This window comes from Bactrocera tryoni, chromosome 1 (genome assembly GCF_016617805.1).
Source record: "Bactrocera tryoni isolate S06 chromosome 1, CSIRO_BtryS06_freeze2, whole genome shotgun sequence".
NCBI lineage: Eukaryota > Metazoa > Arthropoda > Insecta > Diptera > Tephritidae > Bactrocera > Bactrocera tryoni.
This window is the reverse complement of record NC_052499.1, coordinates 65,929,335-65,942,874: the sequence shown is the minus strand read 5'-3', so window position 1 is coordinate 65,942,874 and position 13,540 is coordinate 65,929,335. Positions and strand designations below refer to the sequence as shown.

At 38.1% G+C, this 13,540-nt stretch overlaps 1 protein-coding gene across 1 annotated transcript in view; it reads right to left on the bottom strand.

Annotated features, from left to right (window-relative positions):
• LOC120782744 (sodium/calcium exchanger 3-like) overlaps window positions 1-13,059 on the bottom strand; it is a 194,453-nt gene extending 181,394 nt beyond the window's left edge. Inside the window, exons 1-3 of the mRNA XM_040115180.1 lie at window positions 12,826-13,059; window positions 11,730-12,315; window positions 6,504-6,948 (exon numbers count right to left, since the gene is read on the bottom strand). The gene's annotated coding sequence lies outside the window, so the exon portion shown is untranslated. The remainder of the gene's footprint in view (window positions 1-6,503; window positions 6,949-11,729; window positions 12,316-12,825) is intronic.
• Window positions 13,060-13,540: the final 481 nt, after the last annotated feature.

Here is a 13,540-nt window from a genome sequence, read left to right as displayed (position 1 = left end):
GCGAGGAAGGGCTAAGTTCGGGTGTCACCGAACATTTATACTACTCGCATGCATAAAGTGATAATCGAGATTTCATTATACGTCATTTATATATTTTTCAAATACCGTATTTTTGTAAAGTTTTATTCCGCTATCATCATTGGTTCCTAATGTTATACTCGTATTATACAGAAAGGCATCAGATGGAATTCAAAATAGCTTTTATATTGGAAGAAGGCGTGGTTGTGAACCGATTTCACCTATATTTCGTACATGTCATCAGGGTGTTAAGAAAATATTATATACCGAATTTCATTGAAATCGGTAGAGTAGTTCCTGAGATATGGTTTTTGGTCCATAAGTGGGCGAGGCCACGCCCATTTTCAATTTAAAAAAAAAAAGCCTGGGTGCAGCTTCTTCCTGCAATTTTGTCTGTAAAATTTAGTGTTTCTGACGTTTTTGGTTAGTCGGTTAACGCACTTTTAGTGATTTTCAACATAACCTTTGTATGGGAGGTGGGCGTGGTTATTATCCGATTTCTTCCATTTTTTAACTGTATATGGAAATGCCTGAAGAAAACGACTCTAGAGAGTTTGGTTGACATAGCTATAGTAGTTTCCGTGATATGTACAAAAAACTTAGTAGGGGGCGGGGCCACTTTTCCAAAAAAATTACGTCCAAATATGCCATTCCCTAATGCGATCCTTTGTGCCAAATTTCACTTTAATATCTTTATTTATGGCTTAGATTATGACACTTTATAGGTTTTCGGTTTCGCCATTTTGTGGGCATGACAGTGGGCCGATTTTGCCCATCTTCGAACTTAACCTTCTTATGGAGCCAAGGAATACGTGTACCAAGTTTCATCATGATATCTCAATTTTTACTCAAGTTACAGCATGCACGGACGGACGGACGGACAGACGGACAGACATACACCCAGATTTCGACTCTACTCGTCACCCTGATTACTTTGGTATATATAACCCTATATCTGACTCTTTTAGTTTTAGGACTTACAAACAACCGTTATGTGAACAAAACTATAATACTCTCCTTAGCAACATTGTTGCGAGAGTATAAAAAAACAGTTTCACCAATGCTATAATACCCCTCACAAATATATTATTACAATATATTACAATAAAAGAACATAAAAGAACTTGAATTTTATTGTTGAGGTTATATGGCAGCCAAATGATACGAGTATTGTACGTATAGTCCGATAGCGGCAGTCCGCCAATTTAGCAGCTTATTTGGAACAAAATTTCAGATCGATATCTCGAAATTGGTGAAACTAGTTCCAGTACAAGGCTAAATTGATTCAGCTCGTCTCGCTAATCATTTTCCTGTATGTATAGGTATACTTCATATGGTATTCCGCATTTCCCTTTGACTGTTACAAAATTTGTGTCACAATTAATGTACACAGTTCAGGGTGTAAAGATCCCTATCTCGATTTTGAGAAGTTTGTTTATGTTCGGAGATTTTAACAATTCGTTGTGTACTAATCTGCGCCAAATTTCGTGTAGATACTTTATCAGATAAATAAGTCTGATATTGGCCGTTCTAGCAAAGTCCCAAAGTATTCACCAAAACTTTCTGAGTCGATTCGTAAGAGACGTGGAGACACTTTTCTACATCTGCAATGCCAACACGATGATTTTCAAACGCTGTTCAAATTTTTCGATGCTATCGAGATTAACACCTTTCAGCGAAGAAAAGAACGTGTGCAAAATTTCAGTTCAATATCTAAAAAACTGGGGACTAATTCGTGTATATGTATATAGACAGACAGTTGGACATGACTAAGTTGACTTGTTTTAGTTCCAAATTTATTTAGCTCAGGCCTCACAATCTCATCATACCAATACATTACTTAGTTATACATAAACAATTTTCTTCTAAGAATATTTTCCAATTTCGACCTTTTCATTTAGATTAAGACTTGATCAGTGAAAAAATTATTTGTGAATGAAGGTGAAAACGTTATTGTCGGTATCAGGATCCAAGGGATAGTACTTCAGATTTGATTCTGAAAGTGATTGATACAAATATTTGTCAGTTGAAAAAATTATGAATTTCCCAGTTGAAATTTCGTTGAAAATAATTATTTTATTTATTTGTTTATTATTATTTTTTAACACATAATTGTGATATAAACCATCCTATATTTTAAGTTTGATCAAACTGAACCTGTTGTGCTAAATTTTACTAAAATCGGTTGAGTAGTTTTGAAATTTATCACGGACAAAATGTATCAGGTAATTTATATATTATACTAGGGGATCCGTCTACGCGTTGCTGTGGTATATATTTTATACTATTATTCGTAAAAGTATAATGAACTATTGAATACAGTGAAATTTTTATTTACGAATAAAAGCGATAACGTTTTTGTCGGTATAAGAATCCAAGGGATTGTACTTGAGATTTAATTTTCTTCGTACAAATAAATTTCAAAGGAAAAAATAACGAATTTAAAGGCTGCTTTCTCAATGTCTGGTTACCAGCTTTTCTGTCCAGTTAATGGAGTGTCCGCTTAATAGATTGTACTTAATAAACATCAACAATGTGCTTGGTTAATGGAGATATCCGCTTAATAGAGCGTCCATTTAATAGAGCTTTCACTGTATTTTTTATTTATGAATTGTTTTTACTATCCTATCTTCTAAGTTGGTTAGAACTGGACACAGTGCGCTAAATTTTATTAAAATCGGTTCAGCAGGTTAGGAGTCCATCGCGGACAAACTACGTGACACGTACTTTGTATATATTATATAAAGATATAAAGATATATAAATTGAAATCGGAATGTTGCTATAGTCCTTAGGCACTAATCTTCACGCTAAATATATCTTCTATCCGTTTTCTTGGCGACTCAAAACTAAATATATATAAAATCCATAAGCGGCGATGCTGGGGCGATGTAATGTTTCTTGGGTATCGCTACATATTCATACGTATAAGTAAATAAACTGCTATTAGCACACATACTTACACATATGCAGCTCATTAGCTTTGGCGGTCTTTATCATAAAAGCGCGTGAGATATGCCATAAAGATAAGCTTGTCATAATGCAATATGCTTAACTTCGGAATTCACAACAGTCTTTGAGACTTGGAAATCAATCATGAAAATTAGTTGGCGGAAATTGTAACGGGACGCAGCAAATGTGGTCATTAAGTTCCGCGTAACAAAACATACCAATGGCTATTAATTTAAGTATATATATGTAAATATATAGATGTATGCTATTTTATGGCTATTTAAGTGAATCTCTGCACATGAAAGTTTTCCAATTAGTATATAGACGTTGTGTAGTACTATATTCGCACAGATTTTAAGATATAACTAAATGATGCATTTGATGGTAATGTTGTAAGTTCTTTTATATCTTTGAACTTTACGGGTTATTAAATTATATCAATAATAAGATGAGGTAAGCGATTGAATTCTGTGTGAAACTCGGTAAATCTGCGACGGAGGCAGATCAAGCAGGCTTACCCAGATGTTGCTTTAGCTAGAAGTATTGTGTTTCGGTGACACCATGCTTTTTTGGAGGGCCGGGAAGAGGTCGCTGATGAAGACTGGAAGAATGAGCAAATCCAAAGTGAAAACGATGCTCATTGCCTATTTTGACGTCAAAGGTATCGTCCACTAAGAATTTGTTCCTCTTGGACAAACCGTCAACGTCAAGTTTAACGTGGAAGTCCTCACGAGACTCAAACGAAAGGTCAATCGGGTCCGACAAGATATCGCAGCCGATTGGAAGTTGCACCACGACAACGCCCCGGCTCACACCGCCCTTCTTGTGAACTCTGAATCATGGCTGGCATCCCAACGCTTCCGCAGACGCCCTACAGCCCAGATGTGGTCCTCCGGACTTTTTTGTTTCTCTGCCTGAAAAGGCCGGTAAAAGGGGATCCAAGCAGCATGCACCTCGGCTCTAAAGGCTATTCCGGAGAATGCATTCCATGATGCCTTCAATGCCGAAGGCATTGGCAGCGGATGTGTGTGCCCTTTGATTTCGTTCGCCTACCGTGGATATCGAGTCGAAGGAGCTTTTTGCTGAAGCATCATCTTCTAAGCGAACGACATAACCTAACCAGCGCATTCGTTGGATTTTTATGCGGTTAACTATAAACATATCACCATAGAGCTGATACAGTTCATGATTGCAGCTTCTTCGATATTCATCGCTCACCCGGATGGCTCCAATAATTTTTGGAAGAACAGTTCTTTCGAATGATCCAAGTGCTTTCTCAACAGCGGCCATCATCGTTCGTGTTTCTGTGCTGAATAGTAAGAAAGAGGAATCTTCTCAGCTACCCAAGATGCGAAAAATTTTAGTCTGTGGCCGCCAAATACATTGTCTTCCCCTTCTCTTCTTTTTCTAGCTTGAAAGAGGCAGCTCTGAAGGCTTGATTGGTAAGGTTTACGGTATCAATATCATCTGCGTATCATAGCAGTCTTGCACTTTTAAAGTACACAGGGCCACTATGGACCAGATTAACAAGTATAACTTTTTCACTAGAAGAAATTGCCTTGTCTAAACCCTGGCGTGGGACAGGCAGCTTAGAAACGTTGCTGCCGAAAGCGGCTTTGAAATCAACAAAAGGGTGATGGTTGTGGGTCTGTTTGTTAGGTGTCTTCTCCAGGACTTTATGTATTATGAAAATTTGGTATATATTGGATTTGTCAAGCCCACTGAGAAGTTCTAACCAGTTTATTTACAATGGACATGAGCCTAATGTATATAAATTAAAGTTAAATTCCAATCTTTTGATCCTATATACACAATCTGAAGCCATTTTTTCTCTTAAAGGTAAAAGATGGACGGAAATCGGCATATTAATATAAAGCCATGAGCATTACGGAAAATATGGACCGATTATTAAAACTTTGTGGATTCAAACCACATTAAATGACCTCTCGAAAGCAATAAAAAATTTTCATAATTTTGAAGGAAATACCTTTATATGACATGTGATGCGCCTATTTTTTATCGCACTGTACATTGTAAAAAAAAAGTATTTGGAAATTGTAAATTAAATAATTCTCCGGGTAAATAATATTTCAGAAAGTGTATTTTGCTAAGTTGGTAAGACTGTTCCTCATAACTATGTATGTCAAATATGAGATTTGGGAATATACAAGTACGATTTGTCAACCAGTTTGTGTACAGCAGCTGCTAAAGTCGGTAAACCTCAGCAGTGCGCTACAATTTTTACAATGAATAAAAATATCGAACAAAGAATTTATATTTCTAACCAAATTTTATGTCCGGACTCGTTGGGAATTTAGAAAAGACTTGGGGTGTTCGTTTCATAAAAAACACAAGCCTACGAGTGGTACAAAGCCTTCAAAGGCGGTCGAGGGATCGTTGACGACATGACCCGTTCTGAACGACCTCGACCTTCGACCTTTTCAAGTGAAGAATATGGTACTTGAAAATCGTCATGCAAGTGTTAGAGAGATGGCACGAAAGCTCGTCATCTCTTGCGAATACGTTCGAATGATTTTGGTGGTAATTTTGGGTATGAAACGCGTTTTTCTCGTCTCGTTTCGATAAAGCTGATTTTCAGAAAGAGTACCGTAAACAGGTCTCTTCGGACATGCTTTATCTGAATTCTGATCCCACATTTATGGAGAGCACTATAACTGCCGATGAAACATGAGCTTATACGTTTTACATACAAACAAGTCAACAATCATCGAAATGGCAACAAGAAACGAGCTGAAACCAAGAAAATACTCTAAAAGCCGCTTAATAATCAAAGTTATGTTCATTGTTTTTTCGATATTCGTGGTTTGGTGAATTATGAATTTGTTCCAGAAGGAAAGACGGTCAATAAGGAGTTCTAGTTGGCCGCATTGATGCGTTTGCGTGAGAGCATCCGTAGAAAACGGCCGGAATTGTGGAAGAAGAATTCATGGATTTTACATGATGATAATGCACCATCGCACCGAGCCACAATTGTGACCGAATTTAAAGCCAAAAACGCAATGAATACCATCGATCAACCACCGTATTCACCAGACTTGGCTCCAAGGGATTTTTTCTTGTTCCAAAACTGAAATTGCCGCTCGGTGAAACCCATTTTCAGTCGATCGAGGAGATAAAACAAAAGTGGCTGAAGGTGCTGGAGGACAAACCCAAAAAATGCTTATGAGAAAAATCATTGGCATAAGTGTGGGGAATACTTTGATGGCGAGAGAATAAATATTGATGAGTAATTAAATATTTTGCGTTTTATTTACAATTTTCGGGTATTTTTTTCATAATGTCCTATATACTATTTCAGGCTTAAGAACTTATTGAACTTGTCTTTAAAATTCTGAAATTTTGCTGTAATAAAAAATAAATACATTGGGTTTTCCATTTGCTCACATTAACACTAATTGTAATGCCAAATAAAATTTCAACTCATTTCCTCACGCTAAATTAGCGAGGAATATAATTTTGTGCGCTTTCAAGCAATAAAAACATTTAAGATATAGAGCAAATAGAGAGACTCACCCTCAAACCGACTGGCAGACAGCAACGAAGGCGAACCGCTTGCTGGAGCTAGAGGGTATTGCAGGCTCGTGTTGATGTTGACCAGTGCAGGAAGTGCGAGGAGCGGTGTGAGACGGAGAGAGTTTAAAGCAGCTGCAAAAAATTGAAGACGAATAACGGTTATTTAAAGTTGTGGCGAGGCTATGCTTAAATGGCCAGCCGGCTAGCACGTTCAACACAACTGCCGTTGCTTTTGTTGCACTAGTTGTACTTGTTGTTGCTGTTGCTGCTGTTCTTGTTACCGGTTATGATGATGCTGATTATGAAGTCTGTTGGCAGACTCCCCACTGACAAAGCTTTTGTGCACTTTGCTCTACTTCTGGCACACACAGCCGATTCGGAACACTGAATGGACAGTACTCGCTAGGTTTTGTTGTTGTAACTGTTGTTGTTGTTGTTGCTGCAGCTGACACACTTTTGGGTAAATGTCGTTTACATGCACACAAAAAATGGTGGAGAGAATGGACAAACAAGGCAAAAATAGAAAAGGAAATATTTGCAAGCAGAAAATAATAAAAAATTCATAAAAACAAAAAAAGATAAAATTAAAAATAGAAAATATAGAAATTAGTGTAAAACGGCGAATTGCGCAAAAGCTCACATAAAATATATCAACGACTTCAACGTAAGACAGTTTGTGGTTGCAGCAGAAGCAAAAAAAAAAAAAATCAGAAAAAAAGCAGCAAAAAAGCAAATTGTTGTGGCAGCTGCGCTTAAAAGCAGGTTAATGGTGGCTGTGGAGCGCCGGGCGTGCCAATGACGCCAAAGCACTGCCAGCGCGTTGCCAATGCAGCACGGCTGCAAGGGGCACCTTTGACACCTTAGCTATTAAATTACCGCAGCACTGACAGGAAGGAAGTGGGCAAAGTGAAAAGCAAAAACAGCCAAACCGAAAGATGTGCGTTTCTGCATGTGTATGTGTGTGTGTGTATGGTTGTGAAGCATAAAATGCTGCACAAACTCCGCTATCTGCGATAAGGCTTCCGGTGGCGCAGTGTTGTTGTTGTTGTTGGTGTTTATGTTTTGGTTTGGTTGCTGCTGCGGCAGCTTACAAACGTGCCAGCTTTTGCCGTAGGGCATTTACCGGGATTTTTGTTGTTGTTGTTGTTGTTATTTTTGTAGCTGTTGAACTGCACGCTTGCATCCGTTCTCACTTCATTTTTATCAGCTTTATGCAATCGTTGGGTTGTTGCTTGTTGCTGTATTGCTTAAATACGAGTACTTGTTGTTGTGATTACTACTGGATTTACGTATATTTTTCTTTGTTGTTGTGCAAGCAGCAACCACCCTTTTGCCAGTGTTTAATGCTCGCTTTCGGCTTTATTTTCAGCTTTAACTATTTTATATTGGATTGTGAGTTTTTGTTGCAGTTGAAAGTTTTATTTTTGTTGTCATTGTGTTGCAGTCTTTCCATCCTATCTGCCCAGATAGCTGTGAGCAACGAAAAAAGGTATACATCCCTGTCTACTTTGCCGCTAGCACATCTTGTCTGTCCGTCTGTCTATGTGTCTATTTCGGTTGAACGCTCGCCAAACAACGTAAGTCAGGTTGGTTGCCCACTCGGTCAGGCGCTCGGTCAATTGAGTGCATCGCACGGTGGTACGTCAATAAAAATGTCACAGGAGCCGTTAGCGCTTCGGCGTTGCACTCTGGACAAGCTGACAGGTTTTTTTTCGACCGCTTTATATGTAGATTTGGAATGACCAAAAATATATAGGACCAACTCGGTTAAAGGTCGATGTTTCGATAATGTTTACAGTCGCAGATGAAGAACATATTACTTCAATACAAGACCAAATAATAAATAAACAGGGGCTTACTCTTTCTTAGAGTCTAAAAACAGATTTCACCAGCAGGGTGTAGAAATATAATCGCCCTTTGTAGATACATTGCCTAATATTTTAGTATACAATATGCCTCTTTATTAGGCACTTGGTATAAATAGTATTCGAAATTCTACGATAGTTTAATAATCCTAAATAGCCTCGAGAATTCTTATACTCTTTCGATACATGGTCGTGCTTCCTCTACCATTGAGCCTACTTTGTGAGATTGATGGTTGCTTTTAAAAGGTTTTCGCAGTACATATTTGCCCTCGGATGTTCATTAGTTTCTGTCGACAGGAGATTGTCCTCAGAAAAAATGTTTGACGTTGGTCGAAACTGGTATGGAAACCATATTTTATGGTGATTACGAATGGGAGGGCGCAGGAAGGTCAGATCGCAAGTGACCAAAAGAGCCAATCGTTAGTCCCTTTGTGCTACCGAGTGGTAACCCGTTAAGTCTTATCCAGCAACGCAGTGCATTTGATAAAATGGTTAGTTTTTTCCCATCCCCGTCTCTTAAGTTGTCCAATGTTTCTTAAGTTGAAGCATTGGAAACCGTGGAATATATTCTGTCTCCACCGGTTGAAGGCTAACCATTTGCAAACGTAATGTGGTTTGCGCACATATTTTGCATTTTGTCGATTCCACTTTATAATGTATCTGAAAGTGGAATAAAACAGGTTAGTGTCCTGTGGTGTCCTCTACAAGATTAAAACGTTGTGAAGAGATAACGAGTGATTCAATAGCCTTTTTTTGACAGATCACGTGTGAGTCGTTTTAAGCTGCCATGTTATTTTAGTTCAGTATTGCTTGACATTTACAAACCGTTCAACTTTATTATAAAAATTCACATTCTGCAAGGAATGTGTTTCGCGCACTTCGCTGAAATTATGGTCAACATAATCGGCCTACTGCTGGATAATATTCGACCTAATACATCACGTCCAGCAAGCAGTGAAGAAATTATACCAGCCGTGACTGAAAGTGTATACGAAGATAGTGAAGAGACGACTCGGCGCCGTTCGCAGAAACTCAGACTGACGTATGGAACGGCTTGTCGCATTTTATGTCCAGATCTTAAATTGAAAGCGTACAAAATACAGCTTCTGCAAGAACGCGACATCGCTTCGCGCTGTGGGCTTTTGAAAAGTTCCAAGAAAATCATATATACGATTACGAGCTAAATTTTGTTCAGCGATGTGGCCCGAATCTGGCTCAATGGTTATGTAAACAAGCGAAATTGCCGTATTTGGGACGAAGAGCAATTTGAAGAGATTGAAGAGCTTTCATTTCATCTAGAAAATACAACGATTTTGTGTGGTTTGTGGGCTGGTGGAATCATCGCTGCTTATTTCTTCAAAAATGATGCCGGTGATCACATAACCGTCAATGGCGACTGTTATGGGATATGACAAACGACTATTTGATGCCTGAAATTGAAGCTCGTGATCTCGACGACATTTGGTTTCAACAAGACGGCGCCACTTTCTACACATCGCATCAACTGATGGATTTATTTTGAGAACACTTTGGTGAACGGATAATGGACCGCTTGATTAGCCACCAAGAACGTGTGAAATCGCACCGTTAGACTTTTTCCTGTGGGGATATGCAAAGTCTAAACTCTATGCGAACAATCCCACTTCTATTCAGGTCCATTATTTGGCAAAGTCATTTAAAGGTCATTCTATTAATTTCTCTGTAAAAAGTGAATTTAAATGATATCCGTGAAACTTAGATATAAGTGAAAAATAATGTCGATCTGATATTTAGTATATTCACTCCATATTTGGAGGAACCACGGCTACTAAATCGTTAGAACGTTGGAAAGAAATTTGGGTAGTGTTATCTATCACGAGCGCAATTAGTGAAGAACTCGAAGTAATCGAAAACTTGCCTCATGCAATTCGTTTATCTCAACCTCTGTTAATGGCGATGAGATCAGAAAAATTGAAGAAACAGTTGTTCGAAATCATTGAGTTGGCAACAGGGAGATAAAAGAGTATCTCAGAGTCTCTTATCGATCGACTCAACTCTTTGTTTCGGGTATGAAGCGTGCTAGAATTCTACCCAAAGACCTAAATCTTTTGCAAACACGATCCACCTCCACTCGATGGTCGAAAAATAGACGTTTAGCAACGCAGCTGAAGTCACTAAATTCAAAAAACGCATCATTATTGGTAACGAAACTTGGATTTATAAATATGATGACGAGGCTGTGCAACAATCTAGTGAATGACACTCCAAAAGTGGCCAGAAACAGAAAAATACAACTTTTGCTGTGCTCATAGAAGTACATACCGGCCGAGGCATAAGTCCATAAGTGTTGGCATGCTTGTATTGCCTTAAGAGCTCATTTTGAAAGGGTAATGAAGATTCTTGTTAATATTCATAAAAATATTATTTTTTGGGTTAATAGTAGGGTCTTGAGTCGAAATCCCTAAAATGTGTACACTTTTCTCAAAAAAAAAATGTTCCATTGTACTTCCCAAAAAGCTAGCAACCGAATTAGAGATTATCTTAAATATTGAGAACTCGAATATTAGTCGGGAATTAACCAGCATTTTTACCATACATTACGGGGTTGCAAAGGTAAACCTACTTAATATGCGCAATGACACACTGTGCAACATCATTTTCCATGCAACTATTTTAAACGTTGTTGGATATGTCACTTTGCATTTATGTGTGCACCGGTGTACGTGTCTCTGACCTGCGGTCTCTGGGGATGCAATGGAACTGTGCCAACGGACAGCCATGGCAAACACTGCCAACAGCACACACACACATACATATTAACAGTACAACGTGCTGCGTGCAGCGTGCAACGTTTGCGGCTGCTTTTTTGCCGCAAAGTTAAGTAAGCCAAACAGAAGAGCAGGCAACATCGACAGCCACAGCAACAACAAAAACAACAATGCAACCAGCATCCGCTGCAACAACAAAAGCAGCAGTTGTTGTGGAATATCTAAGCGTACGAAATGCCCATCATAAAATTCGGAAAAGTTGTCAAAAAAGAATAGCGAACAGCAACAGAAGACAAACAACAAAGCGTGGCTAAAGTGTATGTGTGTATGTGTGCGTGTGCATATGTGTGTGTGTTTGTGTGTGTGTTAGAAGTGCAACGGCAGCCGAAATATACAGTTCAAATGTCGTCGACCGCCGCATGCGAGGCTGTCAGTCGGTCTGTCTGTCTGGCTGCCAGTGCGTCGGTCGGTCGATTGGTCGCTCGGCTCTGCAGCGCAAAACTGGAGCGCATATTCGCAAACACACGCACACACACATACTTATATACACGAACACCAACAGCCAACAACAAACACTGCGTATCACCGCTAAGTACGCCGCATGCCCCGCTTACAAACATTACTAATACGCCACGTCTTCTTTGGCAGCGTTGCACTTCTTTCTACTGCCACTTTTCGTTTTCTTTTTTGTTTTTGTTTTTGCTGCACACTCCGCGTTTGTACGAAATTTGCAGCGATTGCACTTCGTAGATTTTTTTTTAATTTTGCGTATTTTTTCGACTTTTTTCAGCACTTTTTCCGTTAAGCGAGTAAGATGGCACGCGTTACCGCCCAAATGTATGCAACGCTGAAATAAGATCTGCACTTCACTGCTATATTTGAGTGTGCACTAAGCTGCGCTATGTTTTTGCCAGCACTTGTCTTTGTTGTTGCGCTATTTTTGTTGTTGGGATTTTGGGTTTTTTGTTGTTTTTGTTGTATTTGGTGTTTTTGTTAGTTTATTGTTCGCCTCTTCGGGGCGTTCGTTGCGTTTTTGGGCGGCTACTTTGAGTTTAATTTATGTACTTTCATTTTTCAGCAGCACATTGACTGCTTCGCTCCATTTTCGGTTTCCCGTTTCAGGCGAATAGCGGTTGGGATTAGAAACAACAAATAAAGCGTAGAGCGCTTCAGTAAGAAATCGGAGTGATTGCGTTACAGCTAAAATTTTTTATGCATATATTTGTTGTTATTATATTTGCTGCTTGGGAATGACAGTGGCACATCATTAATTTTGTGGAAATTAATTTTTGTTAACTGTATTATTATGTACATATATGTATGTATATATAATAATATATATTTATTTACGAATTTCGAGAATTATGCACAAATTTTATTTTTTTGTTAACAATTTTGAGATATAAATATGTAATTTGAATATATTATTAAATTTAGTACACACATTTTTGCAATGCACTGTATTAAAATATTTATTTTTACGCAATAACATTAACGGCTATATGCTTCAATATAATTTAAATAAAAAAAAATTGCACTTTTCCAATTTATTTTCATTATTGCTACACTTAATACAAATGATTGTTGTAAAAAAAAAATATTTTTTGAATTAAAATCTTTTTTTTTTTTGAAAAATTCAAAAAACTTTTTTTTTTTTTTTTTTAATTTTTTTTAAGAAAAATATGAAAAAAATTTTGAATATTTTAACACCTCTTGTAACGCAAATTCAAAATATCAATAACTTTAGTTGTAGTAGTAAATTAGTCGTCACTCTGCATATCAAATAGTAATTTCCGCATTTATGTCAACCGTTTTCGAAATAGTTCACGCTTGTAACAGCTGCCGTTCCACCACTAGCCAACAATGTGGCAAGCACTAATAATATTTGTAATAGTAACTGCTTGTGTCCACTGGCACAGAGCACAGCACAGATTTGGAAATGAGTTCACGCCGCTTTCCAAAATCCCAACCGAACTTGTGCGTACGAATTGCTTTGCACGACTGCCGCCACTGACACAATGGGGAGTGCTAGCAGGCGAGACCAATAGCTGAAAGCAGGATACGGCGAGTTGTACGTTTGTGTTGCACGAACTCTCCCGAAAGGCGCTGAAGTTTGTGTCGCTCGCATGCCAACTCATAACAACAAAAAATACCGGCTGTAGTTCGCCGATTCGTATAAACAATATTGCGGAAAAGTTTTTGTTGTTTCTGTGAACGAAAGAAAGTGCGTATGTTATGAATATATAAATCTCAAATGAAGCTAAAGAATTTTATAAAAAATCGCACTTAAACTATATTAGAATGGCAACTTGCTCTAGCACTATAAAAATGCTTTTCAAAATACCGTTTACTAATTGTCATTTGAAGTGTGTCAACTCTCATACAATTTACTCCACATTATCTCTCGCTCAATTTTCGCTCTTTC